A 13,355-nucleotide genomic window follows, 5' to 3' on the forward strand; every position below is an offset into this window, starting at 1 on the left:
GGTATGCAAACTTCAAAGATCTATTTATGGTCTAAAGCAGACATCTAGGAGTTGGAACCTCAGATTCGATAGTACAATCAAAGAGTTGATTTACTAAGAATCCTGAGGAACCCTGTGTGTATAAGAAGGTCAGTGGGAGTGTTGTGACATTCCTGGTACTTTATGTTGATGACATTCTACTCATTGGGAATGATGTAGGAATGTTGCAATCAACTAAGATATGGTTACAGAGTAAGTTCTCGATGCAGGACTTGGGTGAAGCATCTTTTGTATTGTGATACAGATCTATAGAGATAGATCGAAAGGATTGCTTGATCTCACCCAGTCCACATATATTGATACCATCGTGAAGCGGTTCTCGATGGGTGAGTCCATGAGAGGACATCTACCAGTGTGTTATGGCGTGTCCCTATCCAAGTCTGTCTCCCAAGACTGATGCAGAGATAGTGACGATGACACACATTCCGTATGCTTCGGCAATTGGTAGCATCATGTATGGGATGATATCTACACGTCCTGACGTGGCTTTCGCACTAAGTGTAGTGAGTAGATATCAATCGAACCCCGGTCTTCCACATTTGAAAGCTGTGAAAGACATCCTCAAGTAGTTGAGAAGGACCAATAAATTGTTCTTGGTCTATGGGGTGGAGAACTAAAATTTGAAGGCTATACCGACTCTAGCTTCCAAAGCGGTATCGATGACTTGAAGTCAACCTCTGATTTTGTATTCATGCTCTATGGTGCTGCTGTCTCTTGGAAGAGTTCCAAGCGAGACAATGCTACGGATTCCAGCACAGAGGCCGAATACATTGCTGCATCGGATGCAGCAAGGGAGGCTGTTTGGATAAGGAATTTCTTCCAAGAGTTGGGCGTCATTCCTAATGGAGTTGCTCCTGTCCCGGTGTTGTGTGACAACACGGGAGCTTTAGCTCAAGCAAAGGAGCCAAGGTCTCATCAGAAATCCAAACTAGTATTGAGAAAGTACCACATCCTCGGAGAGATTGTGGAAAGAAGAGAAGTGTCTATTGACAAAGTCGGCTCCGCAGATTATGTTGTTGATCCACTAATTAGGCCTTTACCTGGACCATTATTCGACAAGCATCGCGAATCAATGGGTTTTATGCATATGGGTAGTTGGCTCTAGTGCAAGTGGGAGATTGTTAGAGTAGGTGCCCGTCGAGCCAAGTGTTGGCCGAGTGTTCACAATGAAACTCTATGTATAAGCAATCTTTATTTTAATAATATTTGAAATTATTATTATGGCACATCTTTATCTGTATACCCATGCTAGTTGCATAGATAAAGCCCTTGAATATACAAATAGTAAAAAGAATATGAGATGCTCATATGATGAGTATCATGAAACTCATATTTGGAATACTGTATATTCTAAACCGTTCCTAGTCGATTCAGCCGCCAGTAAGAAGGATAAAGGCCGCTCGAGTTAGAGACTAGTATCTGCGATGTGAGTACCATGTTTCATTGGTAGGGGACATTGTGATGTCCGAACATGCAGATAGGTGCTCCTTGTAGAGTGCACTGAACAACCCTCCATAAAAGGACTTTCCAAGTGGTTCTCACTTATCGAGTGGAAAAGTCCTGGTTTATGGTTGTACAGAATTAGTCCTTATGACCCGGGACAACATTGAGACTCTATGTGCTAGAATTACACTTTGACTTGTTTACCGACTCTCATGGGGTCATCAGGTGGCAAGGTTGGGTGTTCTGTCGAAACACATAGGAGTCGATGCGTTGTAGTCGGGGATTCACCGCTTACCTACGGGTATGGATATCCTATGTGTTTTTCATGTATGTGTGGGTTGAAATCTCTGATCAGAGTATGGTGGTAATTATGAAAGGGGTTTCATAGATTACACCATCGATTCAACCACAACATGACACATAGTATCGATTCATTGACAACTCTCGATAAACCAATAGTTGTCGAATCGGTCGGGATATATGAGTTGAAGGGACCGTACTGTACGCTAACCATAATTGAATGGTTCTTGCAGGCACTATCATGTGATACCTAGGGAATCACGTAAGCGATGCTGCTAGGCGTTTAACGTGATTGGTTGGGTACTATCAGACTTGAGTTCTGACGTTCTTACTATCAAGGAGTTGATAAGTAAGAATAGAGCAATTGGGGTATGCTCGAATAAGGACATTTTTAGTCCGAATCACATAGAGATGTGAACCCACGGCTAGTTGTATCAATGAACCATTGAGGGCCACACAAGTACTAGCTTTGTAAATCCCGATGAGAAGTAAAAATAGTTCAATGTGTTGAACGACTTATAAATGAGTTTATAAGTGTAAAGAAAAATAGAAGTATGACTTCTATGAGAGAAATATAAATTTTAATTTATGGAAGTGTTCCTAGATTAAAATTTGGCCAAGTAAATAATGTAGTTGAAAATTGTGATTTTCATAAACATTATTGGGGACTAAATTAAATTAATTCAAGTGTTGAATTAATTAAACACTAGTAGACCTAGTAGAGTCTAAATAATTAAATTAATTCAAGTGTTGAATTAATTAAATAATATTGAGTCTTGTAGAGCTCAATTAAAATAATTATTTAACTAGTGGGACTTGAATAAATTCAAGTAGTATTTAATTAATCTCAAATATGTTTGAGATAATTAAAATTTAGTCCATGGTTTTTTAATGTGTTAAAAACCATATAATATATGTGAGACATGCTAGGATTTGCATGCTTGGGAGGTGAAGAGTCTTGAATACTTTTGATTAAAAAATTGCAAAGGCATGCAACTTTTGTATCTAACTTTTTGCAACCCCAAGACTCATCCTCTCTCCATTATTCCACATCACTTGGCCGAAATTTTTTGTCTTCTCTCTAAAAAAAAAAATTTTCTTCTCTCTTTTGTTCTTCAAGTTTTGGAGAATAAAAGTCCTCTCATTGAAAAATCTTCTTGCTTTTCTAGTGCAAAGCAAGAAGGGCTTTACATAGCTTGTGGTGGGCCTAATTTGAAGGAAAGTTTCAAGGATTTGGAGGAGGAGCTTGTAGATCTTCATGCCTTGAAGAGCTTTGTTGTTTGACAACAAAGTTGGTGCCATTCATCAATCCTTTAAAGATTGATAGGTATATTTTCTAAACATCCTATGTATGGTGTTATTTTGTAAATATTGCACATAACCTAGGGTGGCCGAAAATTCTTGCTAAATTTTAAAATTTTTGACTTCCGTTGCGCTTCCGGCCACCGTAACCAGGTCCACTTTCAAGTGGTATCCGAGCTAAGGTTACGGTTTTTGTGCTATATTTACGTAATATTGTATTGAGATCGATTTCTAACCGTTTGAGATTTTTTGGTGCAATAAAACATCAAGGCCGAAATTTTTGAAGCAAAAACAAAAAAAAAAAAATAATTTTTCGGGGGCTGCCCGAGGGCTGCTCGAGGGGCTGCCCGAGAATTTCGGGCAGCAAGGGGCAGCCCGAGGGGCTGCCCGAAAATTCCAGTTTTAAATAAAAAAAATAAAAAATTTTTTTGTTGCCGGAATCCGACGACGGAGCTCTGGCGACGGGCATGACGACTAGGGTTTCCAAAAGTGTTTTGGACAATCTTAGTGTCATGGGCCTTGAGATGTTGGGCCATTGGATGACCAACATAATTTGTGAAATTTAAATGGGCCAAAATATTTTTGGTGAAAAATGGGCTTTGGGCCCTTAAGTTTAAATTTACAATTGTTGCACATATTTTCTCATAAAATAAATAATTGAAGTAGGACTTTAATTATTTATAGTAAATTGTGATTTACAAGAAATTCGATTATAAATAAATTAATTTGAAAGTAGACAAAGGAGTTTGTATACTTTGTTAATTTAATTTATAATTGTGGCGGTTAGTGATTGGATCAAGATATATAATATTGGATCAATTAATTATAGTGATAATTAATTGATGGTGTATGATATGTGATATTATGCATGAAGGATGATCAAAAGCCCAAGCCCAATTTGCTAGGTGTATGCTAGGATATTTGTGTTGAATGATTGTAATAATTATCAATTTAAAGTGGGCTTGGTTTATGGCCCGTTCCCACCCCATGAGATGTATCCCTATGTGCCATGGATATTTAATTGTAAATATTAGAATAGTGGAAGATCAAGATTGGAAGATGGTGGCCTTGGTGATTATGAAGATCGAACACATGTAATATTGGATGCTAATGTAATAATGTAGTTGCATTTGCATCCCGTGCATTTACCCTAGGATTGGACCTAGGCCCGTGTTTAGCTCACACGGGCCATTAGTTTTGGGGCAATTGATCATCCTTGTACTGTTTTCTATTTATAATATATGCATGATATGTTATAAATAATGAGTATGTGCGTTATTATTATTATAATAACAAAGTTGCATGAATCCGACAACCATACGATCAAACATGGCGAGCTTTTAAAATAAAATTAATGATGAGACCTTTCAAAATTAAAAACCCTCATTTTGAATAAGATTCAAAATTAATATCAAGTCCGAAAAGGGGAATTATAAATTTGTTTATAATTTCCTTGTCTTCCATCGACAATGGATGCATGATGAACGCTACCCGTACTCGGGGCTCGGCTCATATTATTGAGGGGGCCCTGGGTGCCGGAAAGCTGTGACATCCATTGACATGGCGATGTGAACTACGTGGAACTCCCATGATTTCGGCTCATATTATTGAGGGAACTCATGGCGACCGTCCATTAAGGTTCAACATCGATGGGTTAGGCTTGACACGTAAAGATGAACGACGTCATATTATTGGGTCCTCATCAAACGTGAGACAAAAGTTTACGTAGAGGGTTGCATTGTGATGCAATTGGAAACTAACTTTTAGGAATTGTGATTGGCTGATATTATTCGGGATCACAATTCGCTAATTGGACCTTACGTACCTACTGAGGAAAGGAGTTTCCCGTTTTCACTAGAGGGTAGTGAAAGATGTCAAAACAGTGGGAGCAAATATTTATGAAGTAAAAGTCCAAACTTCATATCTTACTAAATATTTAAAATAGTCATCAACATTTATCTGTTTTACTTTTCAGTACAAATCAACAATGTCTTCGATGCGCAATTCGATATCTGTAATACTCGACAAACACATATTAACTGGACCTAATTACCTCACTTGGCTAAGAAATTTGAAAATAGTCTTGAATTCGGAAAGGGTAACATATACATTGACTCAGTCGCCCCCTGTTTAGGCTCCGACTGACTGCACTCCTGAGGAATTGCAGGCTTACAAGGAATGGTGTGACCATGACTTGATAGCCAGGTGTTATATGCTAACTTCTATGAACGATGAGCTGCAGAGGCGTTCTGAGGGTGCAAAGAATGCTGCTGACATTCATTTGCACCTCAAAGAGCTCTTTGGAGAGCAAACGCGTCCTCTGATCAGTTCTTTGTGCTAAGAATGCTAACTTCTGATCAGTTCTTTGTGCTTCCTTGATCCTTATAATCAAATTGGGCTCAACTTGGATTGTAAAAAGTCGTAGTGGCTTACTAACTGTATCAAATTCTAATCCAGATGTACAGCAATTTTCAACTAACTTGTTAACACCTATCGTCGATAAGGACAAAGAACATACCTTACGACTCAAGGCATCTGCTGCTGCATTTGACTTCCCTGGATAATACTTGATTTCACAGTCAAAGTCTTTCAAAAGATCAAGCCATCTACGCTGCCTCATGTTCAGTTCTGATTGAGAGAATAGATACTTTAGGCTCTTGTGATCGGAAAAGATTTCAAATTTCTCGCCGTAGAGATAATGACGCCAAATCTTTAATGCAAATACGATAGCCGCCAATCCCAGATCGTGAATGGGGTATCGAATCTCGTGTGGCTTCAATTGTCTCGAGGCGTATGCGATCACATGGCCTCGCTGCATAAGCACACATCCCAAACCTCTATGAGAAGCATCACAATATACAACGAAATTACCTGTACCAGAAGGTATCATCAGTACTGGAGCACTAGTCAGCCTTTTCTTCAGTTCTAGGAAGCTAGACTCGCACTCCTCTGACCAAACAAATGGTGCATTCTTTTGCGTCAATTGAGTTATTGGCTTTGCAATACTGGAGAAATCCTTGATAAATCTTCTATAGTATCCGGCTAGGCCCATGAAACTGCGTATTTCTGGTACAGAAGTCGGCCTCGACCAACTGATCACAGCTTCAACTTTACTCGGATCTACAGAAATACCATCTCCAGAAATGATATGCCCCAAGAATACAACTCGATTCAACCAAAACTCACACTTTGACAATTTTGCATACAGTCGCTCGTTTCTCAACGTCTGCAAAACAATTCTGAGATGCTCTGCATGCTCATTTCTATTCTTTGAATACACCAAAATATCATCGATGAAAACAATGACAAATTCATCCAGATATTTCTGAAACACTTGGTTCATCAAGCCCATAAATACCGCAGGAGCATTGGTTAAACCAAAAGGCATGATAATAAATTCGTAATGTCCATACCTGGTTCGAAATGCTGTCTTCGGTATATCTACATCTCGAACTCTATGCTGATGATACCCAGAACGTAAATCAATCTTCGAATAGACCAAAGATCCCTGCAACTGATCGAATAGATCATCAATTCTAGGCAAAGGATATTTATTCTTGATCGTTGCCTTGTTCAGCTGCCGGTAGTCTATACACAATCGCATCGAACCGTCTTTCTTCCGCACAAACAGCACCGGAGCGCCCCAAGGAGATACACTAGGTCGGATATATCCCTTGGCCAGAAGATCTTCTAATTGTGCTTTCAATTCTTTTAGTTCGATGGGTGCCATCCTATACGGAGCTCTCGAAATAGGGAAGGTACCTGGTGTAAGATCAATACTGAAGTCTACCTCACGAACCGGAGGTAATCCTGGGATCTCATCTGGAAAAATATCTGGAAATTCCCGCACTACTGGTATATCTGCCAACGCCGGGCTCGACTTCTGCATATCTACAGCATAAATAAAGAAAACATCTGCTCCTTTCTGTAACAATCTGTTCATAGTAAGAGCCAAAATCAAGGGAATCCGAGATCTGGAACCCTTCCCGTAGAATTTCCACTCGTCTGTCATCTCGGGTCTGAATCTGACAATCTTGTGGAAACAATCCACGGTAGCTCTATACTTTGTTAGCATGTCAATACCAACTATACAGTCAAAATCAGCTAGACCCAACACTATACAATCTAGGTCAATCTCATGCCCCTCAAACTGTAGAATGCAATGTCTAACCGTAGTTACAGATATCAATCCACTTCCCAACGGGGAATTAATAGACACAACATCTAGCAAAGACTAAACAGGCAAAGAATGCAACAATGCAAATCGCTCTGAAATGAATGTATGCGATGCACCTGTATCTATCAAGATATAAGCAGGATAACCATAAAGAGAGCAGTTACCTGCTATAACATCATCTGGTGCATCTTGTGCTTGTTCTTCTGTCAATTCAAACACTTGAGCCTGTTGCCTCGGAGGTTGAGTCACAGTCTGACTACCTCGGCCTCTGGATTGAGTCTGTGCCGGTGGAGGCTGAAAAGAGTGAACCGATGATGCCTGCCGCTCAAAATGAGGTACTGAACCGGATGCTCGTCCACTCTGGGCTGGCTGTACACTCCTCTGGGGACAGACTTTGGCAAAATGCCCCGGTTGCCTACAAATGTTGCATCGGCCTGTAACTCCTTGGCACTGTTCAGTCGCATGCCTACCTCCACAAGAATTACAGTAAACACCTGAAGTCCTTGAACTTTGATCAAAACCCGTCTGTCTTGATCCGCTGGAGCTGGACGAACTGCTCCCAGGTCGCTTAAACTGTTTCACCTTCGCCTTCAGCTGTTCTTTGCGTCCACTACTACTACCACCGCTTTCGAATCGAGGAGGAGGAACTTGGGATGGAGGTGGTGGCGGTCTCGGACTCGGTGCAACATACGAAGCACTCCGTTGCCTAAGTAATCCTGCTTCAGCTCCTTTGGCACGATTCAATGCATCCGAGAAATTATCGGGTCTCCCAGTATTGACCAACGTAAAGATATCTGGATTCAGGCCATTTATGAACTGATCTGCCATGGCCTCATCATTTCCTGAAACATGGGGTGCAAAACGAAGCAGAGAGGAAAATTTGGCAACGTACTCCTCAATGTTCAATTGCCCTTGCCTCAGATTGGCAAATTCTGCACCTTTATCCTTGCGATAAGAGATGGGAAAGAAACGCTGATAGAATTCCGTCTTGAATACCTTCCACGTAATCTCGGTACCCCGCTGCTCTAAAGCTCTCCTAATGTTCAACCACCAATTCTTGGCTATATCTTGCAATTGATGGCCAATTAGCTTTATTCTCTTCTCGTCACTGTACTCCAAAGAGTCGAATAACATTTCAATGTCCTCAAGCCAACTTTCGCACTCGATGGCATTCTCGGTACCTTTTAATGTGGGAGGTCGAAAAGATTGGAATCGCTTCAGCAACGTCTCCATAGGGGTCGCTGTAACATCCATAGGATCTCCGGATGTGCTCCCCTGTTCTGGCGCTGCTGGTCGTAGAGGTACGGCTGCTCTTCTAGGTGGCATATCTAATAATCCAAAGGATTAGTATACAATATATACAACTGTCTCAGCCATCCTCTAGTCAGTTACCTCTGATCTAGAATCAGTTCTGATTCAGTTTATCACATGCTGAAAGAAATCAAACACAATCAACATGTAATAGGAAAGCAATAATCATGCTAGCACATCATAAGCAAGGAAGAAGACTCGATCTACCCCGCTCATTCTATCCTATCTCAGTCTAAAGGAACTCTCTGCTCTGATACCACCTGTTGTGGGGACCCGGGCTCTAATTCTTTTTCTTGGGATTAAATGGATCATTAACATAAAATGTGGGTCAAGTTTTCGCTTTTTAACATTCAATCAAATGTTACTAACTAGGCATAAAACATGTCTCTATTTTATTACATCAGCATAATATACAAACATAAAATACAAGTCTTGTTCTTACAACTAGTGTCCAATACCATCTATAAACAAACGGTAGTACAAGTCTAGCCAAAAGAACCACTAGTCCTCTGCTGCGCCCGAGATCACCACGCTATGTCCATCGCTCATCTCTGTCGTGACCCAGATCCTGCCCCACCTGTTGTTATGCACACATACAGACATAACAACAGCCGGAAAACCGGTGAGAACAAATCCCAGTATAAACATGTAACATGCATATAAACAATCTAAACATGAAACATGCTAATATGAATGTCATTCATATAAAATCATGCAATGTGGATCTAATCATGTCTAGACTCGACTCGACTAGAACTCTAGGGATCCCGTTGTGAATAAGACGTCACTGGCTGTCACCTACCCTACCAATCGAGGTGCTGTACGTCTTATTCCTAGACTTCGGCCTGATCTGTATCCGCGTCTACAATAGGGGCGGTGATCTTCCCATAAGCTGAGATATCGCCGAACATCTAGTAGTCTGCCTGATCTCCAGACTGCCCTATCTTAATGCATGAATACAAAATCTGTAAACAAGCATAATGCAATGCTACACGATCTGTAAACAAAGCATAGCAAGATCTGCATACAAGTTCTATAAACAAATCTATAACAATCATAATCATATCAAGATATAATCAATAAAACAAGTATGTGATTTTGGTTGGGAAACTCAAATGTGATCTCATTTGAGTCGTGATTCCCCAAACAAAACATATACTATACCTTTCGTCGTAGAATCGCTGTCACGGTCGCCAATACGAATCTGAAATGGAAATGTTGAATACGCACTCTAGTCAATTTCTAATCTAAATCAACACATAACCAAGTCACTACGTGATCTCGATACAATTTAACGGCATAACGACGCAATTCTCGATACCGGTCAATCAATTCTCAACATATACCAACATAGACCAATATCCCATCTCAAGAATCAATAATCGATCTCATAAATACATTATACTTTCCCAAATCTGTACATAACTCAAGTTATATAACTAAAATTCTATTACAATAGCATATGACATCCGTTTTTCAATCCGGTTTCGATTCTACAATCCTCAACTTAACAAGAACACATAATCTAGTGTAATTCATAATTTCCCCAATCCATATATTTCAAAACATGCTGGAATCAAGGAAAACTTACATTACTTTGTAGCTAATACGGAGGGGAGTTCAAAACCGAAATCAGATTAAAGTTTGGATGGATACATCTTGCACAAACTCAATTATGAGATGAAAGAAAGATTGAAGCTTTTCCCTTGGAAATCTCTCGGTTATCAGCTTAATAAGAGGGCAAATGAAGATCTCCTATATATATCTTGCATGATTTAGGACAAATGGCTTGTTCTTTGATGTACACGTCTCGCGCATATGCGCGACATCACCCGCGCATATGCGCGAGACCTACTGGTCTCGGCCATGCAGAATTTAACACTTCACGCATATGCGCCACTAAACTCGCGCATATGCGCCACAGCTACTGGAGGCGTCGCGCATATGCGCCACTTCATGCCGCGCATATGCGCCAATATTTCTGGACGCTCCGCGCATATGCGCCACTACTCTCGCGCATATGCGCCAATGCTACTGGCCTACTCGCGCATGTGTGCCCATTTCTTCGCGCATGTGCCCCATAGCTTCAACCTTACTTATTCTTTTGACTATCTTTCACATCTTTATTATACATTCCCTTTCTTTTCTAGTCCAATAAAATACACCTACAATCATCTTAATTATCAGCAAATCCCTCTGATTATGATAACTAAATCTTCGAGCCTTACACCGAGAGGTAGTCAAATTACATGGTGTGCCAAAATCTATCGTATCAGATCGTGATCCACGATTCACTTCACACTTCTGGCACAGTTTGCAGCAGGCTCTAGGTACGAAATTACACTTGAGTACTGCTTATCATCCCCAGACAGATGGACAGTCAGAGCGGACTATCCAGACGTTAGAGGACTATGTTGAGAGCTGTAGTGCTAGACTTTGGCACTATTTGGCAAGATTCACTACCTTTGTGTGAATTCTCGTACAACAACAGCTATCAGACGAGTATCGAGATGGCACCGTTTGAAGCTTTTTATGGCAAGAAGTGCAGATCTCCGTTGTACTGGGATGATATATCAGAGGTACCAGAACTTGGGCCTGATATGATTCGTGAAATGACTGAGAAGGTGAAGATTATTCAGAAGAGAATGAAGACAGCACAAGATAGGCAAGCCACAGTATGCGAACATCAGATGTAGACCGTTAGTATTTCAGCAGGAAGACAGAGTATTTTTGAAGATTTACCCTTTCAGAGGCGTTGTCAGATTTGGCAAACGCGGGAAGTTGTCTCCGAGATACATTGGTCCTTACGAGATTCTGGAAAAGATTGTCGATCGAGCATATCAACTTGCACTTCCTCCTTCTTTACATGGGATACACGACGTTTTTCATGTATCGATGCTGCGTAGATTCAGCAGGAAGACAGAGTATTTTTGAAGATTTACCCTTTCAGAGGCGTTGTCAGATTTGGCAAACGCGGGAAGTTGTCTCCGAGATACATTGGTCCTTACAAGATTCTTGAAAAGATTGACGATCGAGCATATCAACTTGCACTTCCTCCTTCTTTACATGGGATACACGACGTTTTTCATGTATCGATGCTGCGTAGATATATGCCCGATGCTTCTCATGTCATTCAGCCTGACGAAGCTGAACTTGATCAGACTTTGAGTTATGTTGAGCAACCGATACAGATTCTTGATCGGAAAGAGAAACAGCTCAGAACGAAGACTATTCCGTCAGTGAAAGTCCAGTGGAGTCGTCACGGCATCGAAGAAGCGACTTGGGAGACAGAAGCAGATATGAGACAGAAACATCCCGAGTTATTTATGTGATGTGAGTATTTCTCCCGTTTTAATTATATTGCCTTTTATACTTGCATTGATTGATTGCCTGCGATTTCTAGGACGAAATCATTTCTTAGAGGGGGAGAAATGTAAGGTTTGAAATTTATTAGTCTTCATTGATGTGAGACTCGGAAGATATGAGTATGCATGATATAAAATGAGAAGCACTAAGTGAAATGGGAGTAAGAAAGAAATGGAAAAGATGAGGAAATATTCAGAATAAATTAGAAGGGCCGAAGCATTGGCGTACATGCGCGGAGAAATGTGCGCATATGTGTGACACGTCCAGAGACATTGGCGCACATGCACGAGATAAGGCGCGCATATGCGCGACACCTCCAGAGACTTTGGCGCACATGCGCGAGATAAGTCGCGCATATGCGCGATGGGTTGATGCCGAGACATTATGTCTCGCACATATGCGCGAGTTGAGGATGCGCATATGCGTGAGAAATCGAGCATGCACACTTAGTTGACACATGGCTTGGACCTATATAATGTACAAAATCTTATTTCTTCATGCTATCAGAGTACACCGAAAGAAAGAAAATCAGAAGAAGCTCTTCACTCCATTCTATCTTAGAAATAAGATTTTGAAGAATTCAACCAACCGAATTTGAATCCGACTTTGGATTCTTATTCCTCTCATCACTAGCTACAAGAAGATGTAAGTATCTTTAAATTTCAGCATGTTCTGAAGTGTAGATGTTGGGGAAAGCTTGATATGATAAAGATTATGTGTGCATATGATTGTAGTGATTATAGATTTGAAACCAGATCGAAGAAATGATGTCGTATGCATGTACTACGATTTTCAGAATGTATTATGATTAATAATATGAGGATTTTCAGAGTTTGGAAATGTTTATGATATTGATTATGAGTTGTGACTCAGTATCGATTATTGTTGAGTAGATCGGTATTGAGAGTTTACGCCGTTATGTCGTCGAAATATACCGAGATTGAATATTGTTGCGTACATGTATGGATTAGGTAAGATGTTGATCTCGTATCTATTGAACATTACCATTTCAGATTCATTGTGCCTCACTTCGACTTCGAGACTTCGACTACAACATCGATAAAGGTTCAACAAGAAAGGTATAATTCATGTGTTGTTTGGGGAAGACACAACTCAAATGAGATTCAATTTGAGTTTCCCAACAAAATCACATACTAGATTATGTTTATATGTAGAATGTTTATGCCTTGTCTATAGATTTATATTCAAGCCTTGAGATAAGAGTCATTGACATATTTGTCAAACTAGATGTTCGGTAGTATCGTCTCATTGGAGCAGTTCGACTCCATGTGTAGACACTCGATACAGACATGACCGAAATCTAGGAATAAGACGTACCGTTACCCCCATTGGGAGGGTAGGTGTTAGACAGCGACGTCTTATTCAAACCGGGTCCCAAGATTAGAGTCGAATTGAG

Source organism: Primulina eburnea, chromosome 1 (assembly GCF_022965805.1).
Source record: "Primulina eburnea isolate SZY01 chromosome 1, ASM2296580v1, whole genome shotgun sequence".
NCBI lineage: Eukaryota > Viridiplantae > Streptophyta > Magnoliopsida > Lamiales > Gesneriaceae > Primulina > Primulina eburnea.